The following is a 22,140-nucleotide window of genomic DNA, read 5'->3' on the forward strand; positions in this document are numbered from 1 at the left end:
AATTGATTCTGCATCGGCTGCGGTGGTTGCTTAGCATCAGGCGGCCCGTACGCTTATTTGCCTCCGTCGTAAATTTTAAAACAAATCTTTTTTTTTCGACAAAATAATAATTCTGGCTTGCGTGACAAGGTGAAACAAAATGTAGACGATATAAAATTCCGCTTTCCAAACATGATTAGTTTTCTACTAAATAATTAGAGATAATTAACGATAAATCCTTCATCCATAGTTAATTTTAATTGTACCTAAGTGTTAATGAGCACTTTGCTACATTGCGTGTATGAAGGTAGCCATTAATTACAGCAAAACCCAAGCCAAACAACCACATACATGTACCTTCATGTTTTTACGATGTTCACTAATTAACTGAAGCCGAAGTAATAATACATGTACAATATGTACAATAGGTACCTATAATAACATAACATACCTTACATTATTACAAGACTGACCACAATATTCCTTGGCACATCTGCGAAATGTTCTCCTTGTCCTCTTTCGTATCCTATTTTCCTTTATTGGATTCGTGAGAATTATTTGTTGCAATAGTGGGTATAACACCCAAGGACTTTCCTACAAAGATAGAATACTATACATATATAGTTACTGCCTTTTATATTAGTTTCTGGGTATAGATCAGGATTGTTTGACCGCTCTTAGTATTAACCTCGGTCGATAAAATCATCAAGATGTCATCGTGCCAAATCTTGATAGAGGAATAAATCCAGACATCAAACCGTTCGTCAAATCGATCAAGATAAGTCAAAAATTATTCATCACGAGACTCTTATAAGTTTACCGAATACCCACATCCTACATAGTAAGATTATTAGATTCCTACTGTTAATAAGTATGTAGGTAACAGCAAAACTGTTAATTACGTACATTAAGTCATTCGCTTCACTGGCGCTAAACCCGATTTGGCAACAGAATCAGGGACGCAGAGGCGTTGAATCTTTTCAAACCATACTTCAAAACGACACAAGGGTGAAACAATTGTAAAAATATTTTGCTCAAGTCATAATGGATAGCGAGCGCAGTGATGAAGGGGAAAATAATAAATATATATTACGTTGTGCAATGCTTTTACGCACTAAAAGTACCTATAACTCAGTTTGCTTTGACCCTATAGTTAATCTTGTTCGTCCATGACATCATTCTGCAAAAACCTAAGTACAGCATACAATGAAGCAAATATATTTACGGGTTATTATTTTTTACCGTTACTGTGCGGTCTACATTAGTGTTGAAATGAATCAACTGACTATTTTTTACGATGATACGTCAATCATGCTGGATTCGGAGCTCGGCTGTTTATTTAAAATGTGGTTATGACATCAACACTTGGTTGATTAGATTTATTTTCAGAATTGTATATTTAGATATTTGGTCTACATTTGCACTTCTACAAAGTTAAAGTTAGGTATAAAAATAATAAAGTAAAATTTTTCAGCATAACTAACTCAGTGATACAATCAGGTTTCCATGGACATTAAAGTTCTAAAAACTTCTTACGATAAGCTTTTTTAGGTACCTACACCATTAAAACTGCATTAGAGACCGTATATCTAAAGTGGTTCACAAAACTAGAACTTGATAAGCTAAACAGTTCATCTTGTAGCCGGTGCATGCTGTCCATGTCGCAGCGATAAATCGTAGGCAGGTTAGGGATCTAGACAATTCTAGACAGTTTATCTGCAAAATGGCGACTTGCAGTTATTTCATGTAAAATATTAGTGGATTTTGCATAAGCCTACTTCACATCATATGCTATTCGTGTTTCGAGTACTCTAAGTACAGTAGGTGAGTAAGCCTGTATGAACGTAGGACTGCGTTAGGCCACCTAATGTCGTGTAGTCTTTGCCAAATTGTGTAAGTAGGATAATGTTAAAAATTTAGTCTTGATCTTAACACTTGACTTCATTTAATCAGATGGATTTAATAACACCTACCGCGCGGTTGATTGCCTGAGTCAACCTATAAGATTTGGCTGTGTAAAAAAGTTTTTTATATGTAGATCATTTACCTGTCATACGTAGTTTCTTCGTGAGCGAATTCGCTGCTTGTAATGATTGTATTTTATTAATGTAATTTTGTGAATTGAGCATGATTATTCATTTAGAGCTGCTAATTTTACTTCTTGAGACTGACTGCAATTATCTTTAATGGCATGTCGACTTAATCTATCCATGGTTATGCATTGTAGCGTAACGATTACGTAATTGGTTCGATATATAACAATGATGAATTTAGTTTTTGAAATTTAGAGCAAATTAACATTTAATGAGCATATTTTTCGTATGTTGTGTCTGAAACTGAATGTGATTAGTCACATTACAAGGCAAAGTTTGGCGTGCACCCAAAATTCCCAAAATATTTTCGTCCACGCAATAGCAAGCTGTCTTCATAGCGCGCGAATGTCAACATAGCTTCCTGGTACGTCGAAATGGACTATTGTAGGTAACCGTAAGTAAACAAAGTTGTGAACATTTTATATTCTACAATCCATATATATGTAATTAGTATTAGAATAAACCATTTTATACGATACAATGATCTAATACAAAATAACTTATGTAAAGTTGAATGAAACGAGGAAGTCCGGGAAACATCTCTCCCAATTTGGAGAGTGAAGAGTTCTATACTCTACTTTATGAACTAGTGCATAAATGGCAATTTTCTGCAACCTAATACGTCCAAAATGAAGGCAAACTACGAGAAATGGAAGTGAAACTATATAATAATAACTATTTATCGAAAACTCTCACATTGGGCTTGTATCGTTGAGGATCTGAAACATGTAAATACATACTACACTAGATTATCTACTCAAATCACGATGTTAACGATCGCACGGACGCTTTATGAGGTAGATTATGTAGATATCCCACCCTCAAAATAACTCAATCCGTCACATTTAGCGAAAATGCGCATCCCTTGTTGATCGGACTAATCTAGCCCATTGCAAGTCGAGTAAGTAGGTCGGATATTAGGGGGAGAATGAGAGCGGCCAAGTGGGTCGCAGCTGCAGCGCCCCGTGGACCGTCATCCGTCAGCCAATGAATTATTGATACCGACTATTCCAGCATAAAAACGTTACGTACGTGAGAGGAAAATAGGATACTGTGTCGGCGTGAGGCTTTGAGGGTTGCGGATCAATAAACCATAAAGCTACTTATTTTATCAACATAAACAGCTTGTTCCATACCAGTTATGGTTACCATATTGTTATAATACCAGTTACTCGGTAAGATATTATAGGTAAATGTAAGGGATAATTACCTAGAAATAATTGTACAATAATTAAACAAAACAAAGTACGTAAACTAAGTAAAAGAATTAGTCAAGCATATCATGTAGTCTTATGTTCTAAAATAGTGATTTGCAGTATGCGTATTCGTATGATAACTATTAATATTTCCAAAGCATTTTTCTTAGTATCAATGTATAAGTAGACCTATTATTGATTGTTCAGATTTCTAATGCAAATAAATAATCATCACTACGAGATTTGAATCGCTACCGTACCCTTTCCATGCGTTTATCAGTAAATTCGATCTATCTAATAGTACCCTTGTTAGTTATTACCTTATTACACTTACGTTCCATGGGAATTCAGTGCCTCAATTAATTGAACACGTATTTATAATCTATTGTTGCAGATTACCGCAACCATGTTGCTTAGAATGGGCGCCATACATTGATACATGGGAACCATAATTCCTACAAGCCTGTCTTATTCTGAGGTAAAATGAAAATTATTTCAAAGGCCCGCGTTGTTTGGTTGGGCTCCGAGTATCTCATAAAATAAGGAATTAAACAATCAACAAAATAATGGGTTCCAGCTTAAACCTCCATTGCTTCCCGTAAAGTGGAAGTGGAAGTTTACTTTTCCATTATGTACCTATTGTATCCTTTGAAATTCTAAATTGAAATTCGTGCTACAGAAGGCCGCCAATATAATTTTTCATTACTTATATTAAGTATATTATTTCGACAACTGTGCTCAAATCGTTAAAAATTCGTTTTTAGGTATACAATATTAACCACTGGTGTGGTTATTTTTCTCATGCGTATTTTCAAGAAATGAGCGCATTTCTGCATCGACTATTCATAAACATATGCATTTGATTGATTTACGTAAACTAGAGTACCTAGAAAGGGTTTTATATCGCATAACATCACGAAACTAAATTAAATAAATAGGTCGGTATAATCAAGTAATCAAAATCGAATGGTGTATCGTAATTAACCACGTTTCATAAATAAAACACAATTCATAGTATAATAAGTAACTAAATTACCTAACCATTGAGTTGGAAGTGTTCATTGTTTTCGCAAGGGCGAAACTGACTCAGACATTTAAGAACAATGATAAAGAGTCTGTGCGGAAAGAAAAGAGTCGTGAAATGTATGGGATCCATGGGAACTGAAAAATAAATAAATGGTGAAATGATAGTTTAAAGTGTTTTAGTCAAAATAGCACACGTAAGCAGACAACGTAAAGGTGCCCACTGATTAACAGTCCGCCGGATGGTATCGGCCTGTCAGTTAGAACAAAATTTTGACAGTTCCGATCAACTGACAGGCTGATACCGTCCGGCGGACTGTTAATCAGTGGGCCCCTTAAGTACCGCAAAATGGCCTACATGCATGTTATATGGATAGCCTCAAATAGAATTATGGAAACAAAAAAATGCCCAAAAATACCAAATTACAATAATTGAATAGATAATATGAGCAAGGATATCCTCTCCATGAGCCCCCACTTATCTTTGATAACAAATGTCGGCGGTTCTATTCAATTTAACACTGCCTTCATGACATCCGTGCCAAGCACCTGCCCTGTCTAATCTAACTCGTAATTGCAGCTCGATTCAATCAGAGAGACCTTGACTCGGCTTTATTTGCTTTTTGTTCGTTTGCATCCGTGAAAAATTTGAAGGTGAGTCTTTAATTTGTTATGTCCATCGACTTTGATAAGAAATGACTAATATCGTTGGGCAACGCTACATATATTCTACTAAGTCTATAGGTAGCTTTGAATTTAAGGTTGTGATAAACAGTCAATTTTTAGTTAACTTAGTTGGACTTTTATAGCACAATTAACTGAAAATAATGGTCTTCAAAGGGGCTATTCATAAATTACGTCATTTCGGGGTAGGGGGGGTCTGGACATCGGATGGTGGTAGCATGACGTAGGAGGAAACGGAGTCATTCGAAGCATGATTTTTGGATGTTTTAGGGGGGGAAGGGGGTCAAAAATCGTCAAAAATAGATGACGTAATTTATGGACAGCCCCAAAGTAGGCTCATCATAATTTAAGAAGTTACTTTGAATCGAATTTAAACTGTTGTTATTTTAATGTTACTTTGAATATTACCCTTTCTCTACATTTATAGCAAGAACTACACAAAATAGTGCAACAATATTATAAATTTTCTTGAAAGTTTATTCAGAAAGTTGGACACTATTACAATTATCCAGAGCAAACGTCCAGTGCACTGTAATCTCGTTTGCGAATGATCCGAGGGCTATCGAGCAGGTTGGCGATTTGCGGTCATCGGCTCGACAAATTACACACTCAGGATATTGGAACAGAACTGTGGACTCCAACTTTAACTATTCTGCCCTAGGCGGATTTCCATTCGCTGCCATTATAGCTGCGGAACATCTGAAGGTCTCTAAATATAATGCTGTGGCTTGAGATACTCTTATCTTTATTGAAGTAATATTGTCGATAATACTAGCTATTCGAAGAACGACTACCCGAGTAAAATCAATTTCTAAAACGACAAATTCTTCCTAAGAGTAATAAATAAAAAACTATAACAAAAACAGTAGCCGTTGGACCTCCGTTATGGTTCCACCTATTTGTAGGCAATAATAGACGATCTGGCCCACATATTTTATTAGTAATCAGATAAGATAAGAGCTTTACGATGGATGGAAGGGGCGTGATACGTATTTAACTGTTATTCGAGCTACTGAGAAAGATCTGAGCTGACAAGACATTCCATTTTAAGAAGCTTAAATATTTTTTCGTTGATATAAATCACTTATTAGCCATTGTATAGAAAAACGGGTAAAAATACGTACGTCTATAGATATTTATACGCACATTCGATAAACATTTAATATATTATATTATTTCATATAAATATTGTCAATGTGAATGGATTCCTAGATTCTCAGAATAGGAAGGCCAGCAGAATTCTTCTTAACATTAATAATCGTCCGGACTCTCGGATACCCCACCATTTTACACATAAGTAAGCACTTATGTTTGTGAAGAAACCAATGAAATTGCAAAACAGGCATACCTATATTAGGCAGGTAGGCTAAGAAATTAACTTGTATATATATATAAATAGGTAATAGTGATCTAAGAACGTCGTCCTCTATTCAAAACATGGCACGTTAATCTACCCCCTTTTTGAAACGCGTCCGGCTGTTTCCACCGCAATTTTACCTGTCCGTGTGCAAACACGCAGAGATCTAATGGAAAGCAAATTGGGAACGTCCACTCGTTCGGCCTCAATGATGTTGACACGGGCGCCGCGCCGGTGCGCTGTAAGCACCACCACCGTTACATTAACTCGCAAACGTCGGATGACGTACTCAATCAGGCTTACTGTATATTTAATAACATCGCACGTCAGAATCGCACCTTCGAATCAAATCTTGAGCATTAACTTAATAATACATCTCATTTTGGCCCACTGGTTGACTTTTAGAGAATGCCTTAAGGCATTAAGTCCGCCATTTGTACTTATTATTTTATGTGCAATAAAGTTTAAATTAATAAATAATATAGCAAAAATACTAGTTGCTATAGAGAGTAGTTAGTAACTAAGTTATGACATCGAGTCCTGTGAATCCTCCGGCTTATAGCTCGATGCAGTGCTGACACAAAGAAGTATTTATTAAAGACTTGACACACATGGCACACATGGCTGCAAAACTTTGCTCCTCAAAACCATGCAAGGATCAAGATTATACGAGTATGACATTCATATCATTCATAACAGTCGCTATAAAATACGTACGAAGGTTGACGCCGATACTCTTCTCTACATTAAATCTCATAACGCACATAAGGCACTCTTCTTCCAGCTATGGCTTTAGCGGTATAAATCTAAAAAGACGGCTTTTTGCGGTGTTTTTGTCCTCGCTTTTATTGTCAAGCGTGTCCGCTTGATTATTGCCGTGATTCGCGAGTCATGCGACTGGCGAAAAAAGGTTTGACGTAAGCTGTGCGTTAAGTGACAGTAACATTGGATAACATGAACCTAAAGGCCTATTCAAGCTATATAAATTGATGTTATTGTAACATCACATCACTCGCGTTGCATTTCGCGTATAATTATGTGTATCTAATTATAATTACTTATTCATTCTAACGAGATGCACTGCTAGTGATGTCAAAATTAGATCACTATTTAAACCTCGTGCATAATTTCACCATATGCATATTAAATTTATTGTGTCACGTATTTTGGAGAATTTCGTGCAACATACAGAACCTATCCTATTATTATAGAAAACCTTAACATTCAATTCAAGTAGGTACATAAGTACATACTCAAAAGTAAAGTGTCCACCTTATAGTGTGAAATAAGATAATAAGATAGGTACTTTAAGATGTTATATCTTACGGTATCTGACGATATATTATCGCTCCGTCTGTGACGTGCTTTAGGAATTGTAGTGTCTAGAAATTACTGTGCTCATTTCTAAAATCGGTCAACCACTCGGCCGACACACATCCGCTTCTGGTTTAATTGACTACTTTCATCTATAAATTATGCATTGCCTTGAAAGCTAAATGTTATAATTTTACAGTTGGACAGGTAGCTAATAAACATGGCTCTACAAGTCTACATTTATGTCCTGTTTGGAGCTCTCTCTTCTTGAAACATTGGTTTTGTCACCTTATGCGTCATTTTCATTACCGTGATTTGAAGGTACCAAACGATACGAGTAAAAACCTGTTCATAAATATTATGTTTATAACAATATGAAGTTAATATTAATACGATACGGTCTCAACCAGGGTTTTCATGAGTTGTTTCTTGAAATCTTTGAATCCTTTTGAATCACAGCACAATGCTTGCACGTTTTCGATATCATTTGTAAGACTGGCAATCCTAGTACTAATAATAATACAGGTAAATAGACACGACTCCTATTTACACAACGGTTCTAATTCTTTATGAATAATAATGACAACCCCTCATTTTATGAAAGTGTCAAAAGGGCCTCTACGTGTTGGCCTCGGCTCCGCGCACGCCTCCCAAAGATCCGGAACACCATTGTTCCGTCATGGGAAAGACTTAGGTATAGATGGGTAATAGCCCGCGAATATTTATTTACTAATGACGCCGTCAAAAGCGCTGCGCGTGAGGATGTCCACACGACCAGAGTTCAACGAACAAAACCACATACTCTTTACACAGCATAACGACTAATGACAGATGAGGACAATCACGCCGTAGCTTTTAGGAGTCACGAACCGTGATGAGCTGACTTCCTGGCGATGTTCGCAATTTGTTTTAATCTAAGAACTGAGAGAGTATTAGGTATAAACCTCACGGCCATCTACCTTTATCCTCCTAAGGCCCACGGTTCTACCCGTAGTACCACTAATTACTTCAAATTTTATTTAGAGTAATATACCAAGAAAATTCTGCAGAGATTTTGACAGCACACGCAGTGCAGGTGTTATTTTAAACGTCAAACTTCTATGAAATTATGACGTGTAATAACACTGACACTCTCAATCAAAATCTCTGCAGACTTTTCTTGGTCTAACTCTAAGCCCTTTCAATTGGACGAAGTTTCATTTCTTCGATTTAAATAGTAGTTTTCGATATAAGTGCGAGAAGTATGTCATTTTGCACGAGTACCGAAGACTCGGGACGAGTGAAAATGACACTTCCGCACGTGTGTCGAACAACGTTTTTTAATACAATTGCGAAAAAACTACAATGTAGTTAAAAGAGACAATTTTATCTATGTTTTAGTCCAATTACGAAAATAATACCATTGTATTATTATATAAGTATTATATAAAAAAAAAATCAATTTTTTAACAAGCAGATACGTCTGCGAGCGATATTCCAAATTTTATATTAAAGGAAAAAATGCTGTGGAGGATGCGGGTTCAAGTCCTGCCGGAAGCGTAAATTTTTCCATTTTTTCCTTAAATATAAAATTTATTATATAAAAAGACAACAGTAGTATTATAACCACATAGTTGGTGCCTGATATTTTTCAGATAATTCAAGAAAGTACGCCAATAATACGTTTTCCGAGAATGATACGGTTTGCTTTTCTCGTTTGTTGACGAAATGTTCATAGGCAGCAATGTATAATGCTTTCGATTTTTCCGGTAAAATATTGTCACTTGCAACGGATGCCTTTGCTTTGATATCTGGTGGCGTAAAATTAACTCCAAAATCGTCGGAATCACTCATTTTTATTTGATAACTTATGATACGTTCGTGGCAATTACACTTAAATGTTGAATAAATAAAACCGGCCAAGTGCGAGTCGGACTCGCAAACGAAGGGTTCCGTACCATTATCTATAAAAACGGTCACCCATCCAAGTACTGACCCCGCTCGACGTTGCTTAACTTCGGTCAAAAATCACGTTTGTTGTATGGGAGCCCCACTTAAATCTTTATTTTATTCTGTTTTTAGTATTTGTTGTTATAGCGGAAACAGAAATACATCATCTGTGAAAATTTCAACTGTCTAGCTATCACGGTTCTTGAGATACAGCCTGGTGACAGACAGACGGACGGACGGACAGCGGAGTCTTAGTAATAGGGTTTTACCCTTTGGGTACGGAACCCTAAAAAGGCGGGAAGGGAATAAAAAAGTTTTACTTTTAATTGCCATTTTTTTTTTCAATGTGGATTCTGTTGTCAGCATTATGCCAATTGAAGAGAAATTGTAATATTATTTCAGAACATATAATTATGTAAACAAACATGAATCTTTTTTTATTTCTTTATATTGATATATTTATAATTAATTACATTTATATTCTTAAGTGCAGTGTACGAACGACAGCAGCTTCATTCAATCGCGCGTTGTTCAAGTAATACTATTGGGTCTCGAATAATACTCCTTTATGCCCAATCGCGCGTTGTTCAGGTGGGTCATTTATAAGCGGGTCTCAATTAATACTCATTTATTTAAAAAGTATCAATCAGATAACTTTTTAGCACGAGTGTAAAAAAAATCAAACTTTACGCACGATTTGCAGCTACAAAAACTAAACTTTTTGAGCAATTGTATTAAAAAACATATTTCCTTCACTATTGATTTCAAATTCAAGTGACAATTTATTTTTGTATGGTGGGCCTTGGGAGGATAAGATAAAAATTAACGTCTCTCACATAAGTAAAGGAACAAAGTAGATGAGTGGTGAGAAGGGAAAATAATGATGATGATGAATTATTTTTTCAGTTGCTAATCTAAATATTTACCGACAAATTTATGCTTTACATAAAACCTTGATATTTTCATTATAACACTTGCCTCAAGTATAGTTACACTTTGCGTTAGCGTCACGTTTGTGCTTACATGTCGAAAGATGAACCTACAGTATTAGAATCCAATATCAAGCGCAATAACGCAACTCAAGGCCTGTTATATAGCTCAATATTAAAAATCTCTAGCATTATATATATATCTGGCTAGTCTTTGAATATAATATTAAATGGGATATGAATAAAGTCGACTGTACCTTCGAACTGTTGTAAATTACTACCTACTATAACGTGAAGGAAATTTGTTACAGGTGTTATTTTTTCTTTCTGTAATATGAACGGAACCTTATAGAGTCGGACCACGCTAAGTTTTCCTGTCAATTGCTTCTATGGGATAAGTAGGCATTATCACTGTCAAGTCAGTGCAAACTTAGCATGGTGGAAGGATGAGTGGAACACACTAACTTCTGGCACCGTCCTGCAAGCCATAGATCCTACAGCCAAACAGTTTCCCACGAAAACTCTGGTGTCGCCTCAACAGACTTAGGACAGGCCATGGACGCTGCTATTACTTTCGGCACAAGTGGGGATGGCGAGACTCTGCTCTCTGTGACTGCGGCCAAGAAGCTCAGACTATAGAGCATCACATCATTCGGCGTTGCCCTCTACACTCTTCCTCAGGCTCCCTGGAAGATCTGTTTAAGTTAACATCCGACGCAATCTCGTGGATCGGGTCCCTGAATGTGGACTTATAATTATAGTTATGTAGCTATTTATTGTAAAAATGTTTATGTATATGTCACTGTAAAAGCCCGAAGTTCGGCAAAACCTAGGATTTACCGGTAAAACCTAGGTTTTACCGATGCCGGTCGGAAGTGCATGATTCAAACTTTACCGATCGCCGTGGTAAGACCTAGGATTTACCATATAGGTGTTGGTAAAAGCCCGAAGTAAACTAGTAAGATTTAACATTTCGGGCTTTTACCGATCGGCATCGGTAAAAACTAGGATTTACCGGTAAAACCTAGGTTTTGCCGTACTTCGGGCTTTTACAGTAACATATATACGCCATACGATAAAAAAAATGCTCGGGATCTAAAATATAGTCATTATGATTAAATTACAGTTATGAGACATTTACTAATATGGCGCGAAAAGCAGCCAATGCGCATTTGCAAATAAGGTCAGGTTGAATATTCCACGCAACTATTAGTTCCCACGCATTATTACTGCATTATCATACAATCGGCGATTATACAATCCTTATTTAAACGAGACAAAACACTTACTTCCTGAAACCTGGCTCATAAAACAAATAACTTTGTAGACTGGTCATTGCCCGCGGCTTCACTTAAGTAGCCTACTTAGTATGCAAAATTTTCGCTCACTCAAACTGGAGCGTCATTCAGCGTAATAAATAAAGTTGTTACTTTATTTATTACTACTGGTTATGAAAACATGTTTGTTTTCATAGCCATTTTACTTGCACCAGTATACCTGTATAACCCATGTACTTACATATACCTACAACAAGAACATACACTGGGACTTAATATCGTATCAGTAACAAATCAGTTTTTTTTATTTGAATCCTGCTTCGGGTAACAATTAAGAATCGAAAGCCAATATTTGCAGACGAAAAAGTAAAGGTTGGCGAAATACGCTGCATGGTTTGCAATATTGGGAGATGCCTAAGTAGGTACGTAGGTATATACCTACCTACTCAAGAAGTAGGCGTCAACCCGTGTATTCGATTATCTCGATTCTATAAACACTTCTTCAATTATATCCCTTAATACTATAGCTAGTATAATATGTATTTACAGACACCCTTGTGGCAGTCTAGCCGCGCGGCGCACTTCAATCAACCCTTTACGTCTCCGCTTTAAATTGCATTGCAAAAACGGATTAAAAACGTTGCGAGAATATCGCTTACGAAATGCCATTCTTCTAATACTCCTGAAAATGCTGAGACAGCGATATTTGGTCTGGCGTAGTATTTAATGCCTTGGCTAACAGATTGGGAGATATTCTCGAGCTTTACGCATTTGATTGAGGTCGCTACCACAAGACAAAAGCATATCGTAAGCGAAATTATCGTGGAATGCCCCATTTCAGGATACGGAAGCGAGGTAGGAAATTGAAGTAAAAACAAAATATGTATTATAAATCAGGTTAAAACGTTTTGAAAACTCAAAATCCCATACAAAATGATACTTATCGCCAACGCGTACGTCACGTCACGCTACCGAATGTAATTTACACTAGGGGTATAGTTTGAATAATCTCAGGTGAATTTTTCGGGTCCGGGTGCTAATCCGTTAAACAAAAGCCTTTGTTTCTTTTAAGAGCGCTCTACAGCACGTGCCAAAGCAACCATGTCGTTTAAAAAGCAACTATCGTGATAGTATTAAGGTTCAAATTCATATGACAGCTTGTTCAGAGAACAATTAGGGTGGTCTTGTTTTTAGAGATAGCAAAAACGTGTTATTTCCGAATGAGCTGATTCAAGAACTTGAACGGTAAATTTGCTTTTTAAATGGGTTTGTTCCCGTTACTTACGTCGGGGCTATTAGCAGTAAGCATTGTAACCACTGCATAAAGGAAACAATATCTTTTGTTTAACAGATTAGGGTCCGAGCCCGAAAAATTCACCTGAGATTATTCAAACTATACAACTACAGTCAACCCGATGCATCTTTACTTTTTGATTAGCGTTTGTTGATAAACAATTGACATCTTGGCTACGGTCCCAGGGTAATACAAACTAATATCGCTTATAACGTAAGTACATTATTGTCACTTGTTTTATTTGGTTTAAAGAGTACTTGCTGTTTTCTTTACTCTATATAAATCTACTGTGGATAAGCGTACAATCGCACGTGCGAGTAATTGCACCGCTCGCCGCTTTTTGCGCGCATTCTCCCGCCCGCTGAAAACGAAATGGAATCCGTTGACTGCCGGCCATCTGCTTATTAACTCTTTTAAGCCAACTGGTTAATGATTAATCTTTGCTCTTCTTGTACTTTTATAGTTTACGTTATTTAGGTATAGTACTTATAATATCAGGTGGACTTTTCAGCTTGGCCTGGTGGGTAAAAAAATAACCTGATAGGTATGAACTCTACTAGATGAACTATAATTATATGTAGGATGTATGAAGGGCATTTTATAATATTTTATGACATATTCATTTAATCAGGATACATTTGCTTTTTAGGGCAAAAAACGTAGAGTCAAAATACACAAATCATTACTTTCGTCGATTTTTTACGCACATAGTGTATTATTTATAAATGGATTTAATACAAGCTATACAAATGTACAATAGCATGTGCAACAACTTTACTATTACAATTTATCGCCAAGTGTTGATTTTAGGTGTCACTTTAGGAAATATATACCTAGGTTAACATTTGCTTGCCATGTGCTACTGGGACACTAACGGTCTCTCCTATAGACATATATTTAAGTAGATCACCTAAACGTACGTTCTCGTATGCCAACATGAACAAGGACCAGAAATGGCCCAAAGACTTGTGGTGAATTAAATATTATAATCTCGGGAACTCCGGTTCCGTATTTTTTATTCTTATTTATCTGACTATTTTCTACTTAATTTTATTCGACGCCAGTAAAACAAATGTACCAAAAAATCCTAACTTACATTATAAAACGTCGCTTAAAGATTGGCACACTGGAATTTCATACCCATGCATAATCTATTTAAGTACATATTTACATGTCTATGATTCCTCTTCAATGTTCGCTATGTAATCTTGTATTTAACTGTACATTTTACAAGTCATTGTTGACTCGTGACGAGATTTCTCCCAGCTCTTACACGTTTCGAATGAAACATAATTACAAGTCTAACTTCCTCCGCCATTTAAGCCGAACACAACATCTAATTAACTAAATTAATTTTAGGATCAGCGAAGTGCTTTGCTTAGTAACAAGATGTTTGACACGAATACAAATTACTGGAATTAAGGCTTAAACTCTAGCCCACAATTTAGGTACGTACGAAATTTTTATATTGGTAAATGGTCAATAAATTAATAGTATAGAAACTCTATTAATCTATATATAGATAGAGCGTAGTTTAAACTTCACAATTAAAAGCTCAACTTGTTTGCTAATTTATCTAAATACGACATCGTATCAAAATCGGTTGGTAGTATTCTTGCTGCTCCTGCATTGTGAATATGAATCATCATCTCATACAAATAACGAAACATTATGGTAAAAAGAAAACAGCTAATCGCAAACTTCACACGCAAACTCTCGAATTACTACTATATTGGTTACCATCTCCGTGTAAACGGGAACTAGTAAATCGCTGGCCCAATATTAGGTACAGTGTTCTATGTTTCACTTTTATCGAACTGAAATTTGAACATTGTCATAGTGACATTAAGTCGAATTTCACCTATCTTGAAAATGTAACATAGAACCCTGTAATATTGGGCTAGCGAAATGTCAGTTGTAGTGTAACACGAACTCTAACAGCTAAGTAGGATTCACACATGATAAAAAAGTATTCACACGTATACATGTGTATTTATTTGTAGCCATCACCGTTATTAAAATCTGTGTCATGTTGTCGACAAATTACGCTTTTGCGGAGAAACTTGTTAAAATAAAGCGGTGTTTTTACGCAAAAACCTTTAGCGCCACTTGCACCATCCCACTAACCCGGGGTTAACCGGTTAAATCGTTAACCCAGTGACAAATTGTACTGGTAACCATGGCAACTACAGGTTTAACCGGTTAACCCCGGGTTATTGAATGGTGCAAGTGGCCCTTAAAGATTTATTAAGGTCGCTTGAAGCTAGCACTCGGAAGTTTCTTAGAAAATCGACAAGTTTACAAGCTTTCAAGTGACACTGTCTAGTTGATTTTTCATGGAAGTTATAGCTGCCATCTGCCGCTCACTCTAGAAAGACCCTCGGCGCGATTCGGGAAATGAATAAGAGATTCACTAGATATGAAATAGTAAAGATTGTGACGTTCCACGGCAAAAGGTACCTTATGGCGCCGCAATAATATTATTGCGGCGCTATGCGACGTAAGCGCCAGCCGCCATAATTCTAATTCATTTCCCGAATCGCGCCACCTTTCTCTCTACAGAAAGTATTATTAAATAATAGATGATTCAATTGAAAGCGAGATGTTCGTCAGGCTCGGTTACATTTAGCGCCGCTTCTTATTGCCGCGAGCCAATATTTAATTTAGAGGTCAAATAGATACAATAAAAAGTCCATATTTCATAGAAATTTAGAGCCAATGCCAACAGGCATACTTAGCAAATCCGTTATAGTTTACAGAAACAAAAATAATACTTCTTTTCATGTTACAACTACTTTCGTACTGACTCATTTCATTGCAACATATTCGGTATATCTTTATTCATTTATAGAGTATTAATTGGACAATGGACATAGTTAAGTACCTATTGTATTTTGATATTTTTAATAGGTTCTTTTCGATATTGTTTTTGCAGCATTGTTTTGTTTAAACTTTTTTTACGAGAGACATCTCAGTACTTTATCATCATCATCATATCAGCCAGAAGACGTCCACTGCTGGACATAGGCCTCCCCCAAAGAGTGTGCCACAATGAGTACTTATCATATTTTTATTACCTAATAACCTATAATAGTCTGTTCGAGAAACGGAAAACGGTGAAAAATAGAAATAATACTCCTAAAAATACGTGTGATACCTCATTAGATTCGTAATGATGTCTAGAAAAATGTATTCGAAGCGAATGTAGCACACAAAAAATTACAAAAGTTATTAACTTACAATACTATAAACTTAAAATTCATATGCATATATATTGCATTGGTAATGAACTCGTATAAGTAAACATACACATCTATGTAGAAGTCCATATAAACGGCGTTGCATAGAGGGAATTCTTAGCCAGCATAAAGTCTCCATATCACCGCCTTGACACATCACGTCAGCGGATACCTTCCTCTCATTATACGCGATGCCACAAGGATATTGCCTTCCGCCGACATTCATATAGCTCTAAGAAACACTATTACGATACGTCGACTACCATACGCTTGCCTATTGAGATTTTCAATAAAAAGGAAATTGCCTTAGCATCCGGTCAACGTTAGCTTTCTATATTAGCCTGGTTTTGAGCTTAAAAGATTTAATATTTCAGGCCATTGGCAGGCCAAAATTTATTTCCCATTTTAAATAAGATTTGTTTCCGATTGCTCATGCCCCAAAGTAAATTATGTTTCACTCAGCTCATTCATACTGATTAGTCTAAAATTGTAATTCACCTGCGTTAAGTAAGTAATGGGAGTACAATACGGTCTGACGAGGCGAATAATGTGCTGCGCGATCCGCTCCCTGTCGGATCTCATTCGCCGGTCATTCCCCAACATAATGAGCTCCCGTAAAGCCGGTTGGCTTTTGCGCAGTGTACGATAAAAATTTAATTATATTACTGACGCTATGGTACCTATATGCTAGCTTTTGATTTTTAATAAGGCGTACAAGTACCTACATTTACTAGATATGAGAAACCACAACACATTTACCTACTTATTTCTACTACACAAATCTATCGCTTTCAATATAAACTAAAGTACTTATTTTATTTTGTTTCAGGTATATTGAAGACTGAATTTCACCTGGCCTTGCTTAACGCAGTCTATTTTTGACACTCGGTAAGTAAAACTCACGCTACCGATCGATTTAGTAATTCTATCGCAAACGTTGACGTATAATATCTAAGGACGGGCTTTACGGGCACAAAAAATGGTACTAGATCAGCGGTGTCACTCACGAATTCGAACCAATCGTGCAGTCTAACGCAACTAGTTGCGACCAATCGCGCGCGTGGTGCGAACTCATCAACCAATCGCGTTGTAGCGGTGTCACACCGCTGTACTGGCCCCATTCATGTCCCATTCTTAGTGCCCGTAAGGCCAGTCCTGAGATATACGTCAATGATCGCAAATGAAATAAGACCTCCTATGACATCTTTTTATTATTCCTTTTTAGTGCTTTTAAGTATGTTGATCTATACACAGGGTCATTATCGTGCACTCAGTAGGTATATTAATTAAAGTAGGGTTTAAACATCGACATAAACTTATCTACTCAAGAAAATCCCTTTCAGCATTGTAGGTAGGCTGATAGAAACTACAGTAGGTAGGTAATTGATTATATTTAGGTACATTTCGTTGGTACGTGGATTGGAACAACCCGATTTTAGTTTTAAATGTGAGATCTTGCATCTGTAAATCCAGGTTATTTAGTAAGAACAAAATAGTTTGGTTATAGTTTACCAGTATTCAAAATAATAGGTAATGTAATAGTACCTACGTCCGGGTAAAATCATCAACAATCCGAATAATCCTTAAAAAAATAAACCGTGATGGCTTATCAATTATTTCGTTTAATAAAAACTTTTTACAAAAAAAAGCAAACCGACTTCAAAAAGGATGAAATAAAATATTATCCTTTTTGAAGTCTATGCGTTACCAACTGATATGTTTGAAGTCGGTGCCAAGCCAAGTAGTAACAATACCAGTCAAAAATAATCAGCTTTATGGCTATAAATCCCATTAGAACTGTACTGTAACTGTAAAAAGTTTTTATTTTTCCATTTTTAGTTTTAACGCATTGTTAAGAGCGCGACGCATGAATGAAAAACAAGATCATGTTTAACACTAAATTCGTGTAGGTACCTATTACTTTAATAAATATGTAATCAAGAATTTTCTCGAGTCCGTCTGGGAAATTATAATTCCTGTCACTACTACACTAAATCCATCCTCCGCCCCGCCACTGACCCAATCCCTCAACGCCCCGATCACTCAACCTCACAGCGCATCAACCCCTGGCCCCTGAACCAGGAATTTTCTCGAGTCCGTCTGGGAAATTATAATTCCTGTCAACTAAATCCATCCGCCCGCCCCGCCACTGACCCAATCCCTCAGCCCCCCGATCACTCAACCTCACAACACATCAACCCCTGATCCAAGCACCCCTCGATCCTGACCCAGCAACCCTTCAACCGCCATTCCTCGATCCCTTAATCCCTGACCCCTTAACTCCTAACCCTAACCCCCCATCAGTAGCCTTACCAGCTTACCACGAGTTTGACATTGATATATTCGCTAGCATGTGTGTAACTTACTTCCTATGCATCTCGCCCGTACTAACCTTAGTGTAAGCGAGATGCATAAAAAGTTACATTTAGATGCATAAGACGTTAGCGAATATGTCAATGTCAAACTCGTGGTAAGGCTACAGTTGCAGTACATCAAATTGGTGGTTTTCGGAAGCAAATGCTCGAGTTACTTTAGAAAACCCCGAAATCACTTAACACGTGCCTTTAAAAATTGAGGAGTTCCCTCAATTCCTCATGGATTCCATCATCAGACCAGAACCAAAAATAATACGGAAACACCTTGGAGGTAACTTATTCCAAACAAAAAAAGAATTACTCAAATCGGATCACAGGTGCCGGAGTAATCGCTGAACATACTTACATTTAAAGAAATCATCATCATTATCATCAAAATAATCATCATCATCAGGTCTATTTCATCAAATTGGTGGTTTTCGGGAGAAAATGCTCGAGTTGCTTAAGAAAACGCCCAAAACACCATGCATGTGCCTTTAAAAATTGAGGAGTTCCCTCAATTCCTCATGGATCCCATCATCAGAACAGAACCAAATTAAAATGGAACCTACTCGGAGGTAGCTCCTTTCAAACAAAAAAAGAATTACTCAAATCGGATTACGGATGTCGGAGTAATCGGTGAACGTACATAGAAAAAAAAACAGTCACAACCAAATACAGAACCTCCTCCTTCTATGAAATTGAAGTCGGTTAAAAATATACACCGCTCTTATAGGAACCAACGCACTTTACCGTGTTTTTACCCAGTCCTAACAGAACCAACAAATACGTCACCTTAAATATTAACAGAGCTCGAAATTGATTTTATCCAAGACCGTTTTAATATTATAAATACCTACTGTAATAAATAATTGCGTGTATGTAATAAGTGGTAATAACGTGTCCGTTAGGCGGTTATTAGTTATTACACAAACGAGAACGTGTTCATTTCTGATTCATGCTCAATAAATCTTACAAGTTTATTGTGTGTTACGGCCAAATTTAGTGCTAAAAGACCTGCAATGTATGTAGTTCAACAAAACTCAAAATGCAATGTCACTTTTTCTTTAAATGTAATGATTGCAAATCACGTTATCGTATGGTCATTAGACTCATTAGTTATGTATGGAAATGTATAAAAGTACAAATCGACCCGCTTTTCATTGATCTAACTGAATAATTATAAATGTGTATTTACCTGAAAGTTTACTCTACATTTTCTCAGCCACTTATTGAATTTACTTAAAGTAAATTGCACTACTAAAGTCTGTTAGTTTATTCGAGTTAACACACATAAATTTATCTTACTGTCGATCCGTTATGCACACGGCAACTAGAGACGGCACAGAAACGATGAGGTAACGGGAATCCCGCTACGAAAAGCCGCTCGTTTGTATCCAATCTATAAATTTACTCTAAACTGTGATCCGTTGCGTTAAACGTTTCTAATAATACAAGTATTTTTACAGCATAAAAAAGCATAATATACGAGACTAAACTTTAAGTCATCGTTAGGGATCATCTATTCTTCAATGTGTTTAATTGATAACCAATGTGGAATGCTATTTTAAGAATTTTTAACACTACCTTACTTTCATAATTAATACAAGAGTCAGTGTTAAGAAATAGACTGTTAGGGGCTATTCATAAATTACATCATTTCAAATTAGGGGGGGGGGGGGGGTCTGGACATCGGATGATGGTAGCATGACGTAGGAGGGAACGGGGTCATTCGAAGCATGATTTTTGGATGATTTTAGGGATCAGTATCACACAACGCACGTCGCTCCAGTGCGTGAGAGAGAGAGAGAGAGAGAGAGAGAGCAGACCGGCGGCGTGCGGATTCGCATTCAATGTGAAGCTGAAGATCGCCCTAGACTCCCTAGAGTAACATAACATAACGTAAAACACCCGCGGTCGTTCTTTAAAAAAAGTTATTGAAACAACAGCGAGCGACAGCGACTTGACAAGTCGATTACTGGGTCACTTCACTAGACCGGCATGTTTTGGTCTCGTGTCAGCGACACTCGCTGCATACGGATTGCCTGCATTCCGACGACTTGACTATAACTTGACTTTATGGCGAAACCTAACTGTATCGTGCATTTAAAAAAATATTGTGATGAATTTGAACTTGTTTTGCAAAGAGCTTATTACCACGGATCTCTTAGGTGATTACCAAGGATCCCTCTATGAGAACTACGAAACTAAATAAATTACAGATGTGGTGAAAGTATAAAGATAAGAGTGCGCTTTAAATATTTTTCAACGGAAATAAACATAAAAGTAAAAGGAGAGAAATATAAAGATACTTTAATAAAACTCCTTTTCTGCATGGATAACGGCATGTTTGAATAACAGCAAGTACATTTAAAGAAACTTTCTCTTAATATTTGGCTGCTCCAGGTTAAGTGTTTTTTTATTAGGCACTAAACGAAATTATCTTGATAAAAGCAACTTTTTGTCGTTCATGCGATAATTGCTTAAGGACATTACGTTAATTGCCTCTTTCAATCTCATTACTGAGCACCAAAGCTCCATTAACAAGTAAACGAGTACATTACCTACATTTATTACGAGTAAGTAATGACCTAAAAGCAGGTTAAGTAAAAAAAATCGCGAGCACTAATTAACATAAAACTGAACTCAATAGCCTTACGACAAAAGCAAGAAAACATATAATATGTATAACAAAAATATGAAAAACATAATTTTTAACAATATTTAATTTATTACTTCCAATATTACGAGTAAAATGTTATCCCTTAAACACCGACTCGTCGAAAAGTCGTCAAGATGCATGTTATTACATAAGCATTTTAATAAGAAAATGTGACGGCACTTGAATCGATTTCCTCTTATCTAATTAGATATCTAATTCCTTCAATTGTTCATCGTTCGAATTTCCCACAATAACTCTTGATCAAAAGATCTCGAATAGTGAATACACGCTAACTTTCTGTTCCGGTTGGTTTTAGTGGATTTGCTATTCGCCATCTGAAGTAGCGTGGAGTTATGTCGAGGCGTGGCCCAGGTAGAGAAAGTAAAGGGCCACCATTGCATCTGTGCTTTCTCTCGGCTCTTTTGACCCTACACACAGCTGTGAATCGACTTGTCATGACATGGCTTATTATTTACCACTTATACTCGTATCACTTGCTTTTGAAGTTATCATTTGCTAATTTCCTTTTAAAATTAATTAATACAACTAAAATGTTGACATGTTTTCAGTTAGTGGTATACTCAGATATCGGCCTATTCCTACTGGCGTGAATATTATGCTCCCGCATCTCGAGGAAGTGCTTTTGATACCTGTAATGTTATGATGAATATGACGTCAACTGCGTAAAAGGAATATAATAGAGCACTTCCCCCTTGCTACTTACAATACATATACCTATGTATGGATAGGTTATTTTATTAAATACTCTATGATATTTGTAGGTACTATAAGATATATGTGGCCCATTGG

General features: G+C 36.6%; 1 protein-coding gene across 1 annotated transcript in view; it reads left to right on the forward strand.

The window, feature by feature from the left end:
• LOC134795420 (ADP-ribosylation factor-like protein 4C) overlaps positions 1–22,140 on the forward strand; it is a 70,319-nt gene that overhangs the window by 37,992 nt on the left and 10,187 nt on the right. Inside the window, exon 3 of the mRNA XM_063767259.1 lies at positions 17,144–17,202. The gene's annotated coding sequence lies outside the window, so the exon portion shown is untranslated. The remainder of the gene's footprint in view (positions 1–17,143; positions 17,203–22,140) is intronic.

The sequence above is a fragment of the Cydia splendana genome, chromosome 12 (genome assembly GCF_910591565.1).
Source record: "Cydia splendana chromosome 12, ilCydSple1.2, whole genome shotgun sequence".
In the NCBI taxonomy this organism is placed as follows: Eukaryota; Metazoa; Arthropoda; class Insecta; order Lepidoptera; family Tortricidae; genus Cydia; species Cydia splendana.